The following is a 5,122-nucleotide window of genomic DNA, read 5'->3' as shown; positions in this document are numbered from 1 at the left end:
TGCGGAAACTACCCTGCCTCTTCTGGACACCAAAGCGGTACTGGGTTCGATCCAGCCCAGGTACAGCCCTCCCGGGTGAAGTGGACCGCTGCCTGACCGGACCCAGGGGAATGACCCGCGAAGCGGGGAACCCCTGGATTATAAAAAAAAAAAAAAAAGAAGATAATCTTACGTAATTTCTTTTACAAAACCCTTCCATTATTTCTGACTTCCTAGCTATAGACCCGTATATAATGACCAAAATTTTTTTTCTAGTTTTATTTGTTGTGAAATAAGTAATGCCTAGTTTACAAATAGAATTTTTTTTTTCTTCTTAATCTTCAAAACTCGATGTCTATATTTTTCTCCTCTTTTTTTTTTTTGGTCAAACATATTTCTCTCCTCTTTCCTTAATGTTTTTCATAGTGTTGTTTCTAGATGACAAATAATTAATAACTAGTTTTAAATGAGCTAGCGGAGGGTATGGTTTACTATTCAAAAACGGGGAGGTTTTGAAACATTATAAATATAAGACATTAGATTGTAATTTTATTTGTTGACAGAATTAATCAAACAAGAATCTTGAACGGCCGGACGTTTTGTCTCATACGATTTACAAGTTCCACATGAATTCACCACATGTAAGATTTCATATATTTACGATCCAGCATAAACTATTTAAATTCTAAGAATGGCATATATATAAATATTAACATTTTAAATCTTCAGTCTTACGTTTAAATACAAATTAAAGAAAGCATTTTTTTTTTGTAATTATATTTGATTGTGTGTATAAATAGAAGCCTGGCCAGTGGATTTTTTTTTTTTTTTTTTTTTTTCGGTGAGTTCCTTTATCTGACTTCCTTGTGTGCAGGAGCCAACCAAAAGCTTTCTTTCACTTTCAACATGTCATCTCAGCATATTTATCACTTTTATACAACTACACCCCTTTTATTTCCGCAATCCCAAGTGTGTATATATTTATATGCATGCGCAGTCTTCTACATTACTGTAATGCTTTTTTTGTTATGCTTTTATTTTGAAGACATATATAAAATAGGTGATTGTTCGAGCTGAAGTGGACGATTATAACGCACTACACATTCATACGATTTACAAACTGCAAAAATATGTATTTTGTCATAATATATCAATCTATATACTTATATATATTAAAATGAATTATGATGCTGATTATCATACCTTCTTCAAATCTTATTTCTTTATGTCCTCCAAAAATGCTCAAACTTGAGGAGATTGAATAGAAATACGCCTAGGAATCAAAACTTTGAGAAGTACGAGATGTGATGCCCAGTTAAGTAAGTATATGCTTCAATAGTAACAATATTGACTAAATTCTTAAATAAACATGATATACAGTATCTTTTAATATGTTGTTATGTCCTACATTGGTTCGGCGAAAACGAAAAACAAATATAAGTGAGTGGTGAGTGACTGGTAGGGGCCATATAGTGGTTTTGTTGATGGTGATGGTGCCTTTGACATTGTTCTAGTGAATCTGTTGACCACTTTGTTTTTTTTTCTTCTATATATTGATTTAGTTTTTATTCCCTCTTTAAATTTGTGTGTCTTGTCATTATTATTTAATTTGGAAATAATATCTTTCTTGGAAGCATGGCGGCGTTGTCGGACACATACGAGTTCCCCTTTTTTTTTTTTTTTTTTTTTTTTTTTTTTTTTTTTTTTTTTTTTGATGACCGAGGGTCCCAGGCCGGGCCCAGACATCCCTCGAAGCCCGCAGCAGCCACGTTGACTCCACCCCAGAAGTAGCAGGATGGGCCCGGGTGACCACCAAATGGTTTAACCCAGCGGGGCATCGAACCCAGGTTGCTTAGCAACGCTGGAGCTGGCCAACCACTAGGCCACCAAATGATGGTTAAAGAGTTGAAAATTTTAACAATAACATCCACGTACACGTATAATATAGCGATTTTTGCCCCCTCAATTGAAGACTGGCATCGATATTTTCCATATTACATACACAATCAATGTTTAGAAACAACTCTTTAACATTTTTGGTCATGAGATTCAGTTAAAAGCAATGTTGTAACTGTGACTAGAGGTCGGACAAGTAAACCCAATAACCCAGTTAATATCCAATTTGGCTACAATGCTAAACACACTAACTAAGAACTTTGTACAACTCAGAAAACTCAACAAACTCTGTATTGATCTGATATTATTGGTTGAACTGATATGTAGTTTAAAATATTGATTAAACTTTCTGAATTTGTTTTGTCGTATATAATGTAAGAGTAAGACATGTCATTTGTTATCTTTTAAAATTTGCTAATAAAAACTGGACAATGCAACGACCAACAATAAGATAGACAATAAATTATTGTAAACAATATTGCCTGTCTTGAAGGAAATTTAAAATATTGGTAGATCTATTTCTGTTGAAGGTGAAGTATACAATATCACACAATATGAAGGCTGATCACTGCGAAGTCTTTTCATACAACAACACAAAAATTTGATGGGAGCCAACCTTTTAGTTTGTATTAGGGATTGGGGGGGGGGTGGTGGTGGTAGATGCAGATCTTGCATTTGTGAGTGTGACTGAGATCATCTTAGCCTTAGGATGTAAAGATATAATATATATTGAGAAATCTCAACAGTATGCAATATATAGTCAAACATACATAGAATCGTATTATATTCCACCTTTAAAAGGGGATAAAAGTCAATTAAGAATATCTTTTGTCAAATCATTAGTATTCTTTAAACTCGTGTGAAATTGTGTAACCTTGTGTGTAAACTTGTGCATTTCCGTGGCGTCCAAAGGGCGGCTTTTCTTAGCCTTTGATTTCGTTCCAAAACAACCAATGTACCGATTAATTTAGATTATTAATATAACTTACAAAGCAAATGTAATCATTTCCATTATATATTCAACAATGGAGCACTATAAGAGGCTTTTGTAATATTGTATACTTCACCTTCAACAGGAATAGCCATCGACCAACATTTGGAATCTCCTTTTAAGACGGGCAATATTCATCGTTCATTGCTAGTCTATTATAGCATTTTTTTATTGAGTTATTCTTGGATTCAGTCCCTAGGATGAATCTTTAGGTTCACCGACCAATATGATTTCATTACTTCAAATTCGATATCTTTTAAAAAAGAAAACAATTACAAGACCAGCTCGGGTTGGCTCTGGCTCGTTTAAAAAAATGTAGTTAAGGGAACTATAGGCAGAGTAATTAGGTATAAATTGATATCTACTCCTCAGAATTTGATTGTCAATATATTATGTTTTTAACATAAAAAAGTAAAAAAAAATAGTAGTTACAGAAAAAAGAATTAAAAAAAAATATTTTTTCCGCACCAAAACACTAAACCCTAAATCCTAAAACCCTAAACTCTTGGTAAACTCTAAACCCCTGGGTAAACTCTAAACCATTGGATAAACCCTAAACCTTTGGATAAATCATAAACTCTAAATAAAAACACTAAACACTAAAACCTAAAACCCTAAATCATGAATCCTAAATCCTAAACCCTTGAGTGTTTTAGTGTTTAGTGATTTTGATTTAGAGTTTAGGATTTATCCAAGGGTTTAGGGTTTACACAAGAGTTTAAGGTTTAGAGATTAGGATTTGGGGATTATTGTTTTTGCTGACGACATTAAAAATATTTTTTTTTGTAATGACTACTATTATTTTATTTATTTCTTTTTACTTTTTAATTTTAAAAACATAATATAATTTGACAATATTTTGTTTTCTTTTTTAAAGATATATTGAATGTGGAATAACACAATCCTATTGGTTGGTGAACCTAGATGTTCACTCTAAGGGGTGAACCGATAATAAGTTTTTTTTTATTTTAGTGTACACGAGCAACAAAATACGAACGCGTGCCCCCACTTGTTTGTTTCAAAAGAAGAAAGAAATAATATATTATATATTTGCATGTGCGAATGGGTTCACACAAAATCGTATATTTTCTAATAATTACGTTTTGCTATAATAACACTTTAGTAAAAACGGCATACTCAACGTTTTCATGTATTCTAAGATAAATATGTATAGTTTGCTTTTATTATTTTTAAATATGTATAATATTTGTATAGTTTTACAATGAAAACAATAAAAATATTTGTTGAACTTTTATATTTGGCTTTTGAAAATTTTCTGTAGAATCCTCATTTATAGGTTCCCCATTTAAAAACCATATATATATATGTGTGTGTGTGTGTTTTCATATGGTATATAAAAATATTAAGTGTAAAAGAAAAAAACTGACTAAAGAGTTTTACTTATAACTAGAGATGATAGTAAAATATTTGGTGGATTCTATATTATTATGACTTGAATATGAGTATAATTTTATATGATAAAATATATGATTTTTTAAAATAATTTATTTTTGTATTTATTCTCTTATTGCCCTCTCTTTAGATGAGGGAGGTATAGGATACAGTTTTGAGCAAAGTTTTCAAAATCTCAGGTACAGTTCTAGTTGACATCATAACGATTGCATCTATATTGTCTTATTGTCCTCTCTTTAGGCACTGACTACATTGTCCTCTCTTTAGGCACTGACTACATTTTCGTAGGAAAAAAACGTAAGTGCAAGATGACACAACAATAGGTAATGCAGAAGATAAATCAAAAGACAAATACACAAGCAAACATCAATGTTTTATTAGAATCTCCTTTAACAATTTTTACAAGACTTACTTATTCAGCTTTTACACGTCTAGTGTTAAAACTCTAACACACGCTACTGAAAGATTCCTAAGCTACCCGCTTATGTCTCTTCTCCGTCAAGTACTTCAGCCACTGCTTCAGCACGACCCAAGAACACCTCCAAGAGCTTCTCTCTCTCTATAAGATCAGCCTCCGTGTCTCTCTCTCTATACAGACGACCTCATAGCTATCTTATAGTTATTCTCCATGTTCCCGAAACCCTAGTCTCCGAGGCAACATGTATGGACATCTTCCATAACAATAAGTGCAACTTTCCTTTTCTTGGAATGCACTTATTCCTCTTTCTTTAAGTCATAAACTTGCTCCTCAAGTTTATTCCTCTTTCCATATCTCCAAGATACTCCCTTGCTCTCCAAGTCTACACGACTCCAGCTCAGCATCTTGACTCCACATGGTCTTCA

This window comes from Brassica oleracea, chromosome C8 (assembly GCF_000695525.1).
Source record: "Brassica oleracea var. oleracea cultivar TO1000 chromosome C8, BOL, whole genome shotgun sequence".
In the NCBI taxonomy this organism is placed as follows: Eukaryota; Viridiplantae; Streptophyta; class Magnoliopsida; order Brassicales; family Brassicaceae; genus Brassica; species Brassica oleracea.
This window is presented reverse-complemented; position numbering follows the sequence as displayed.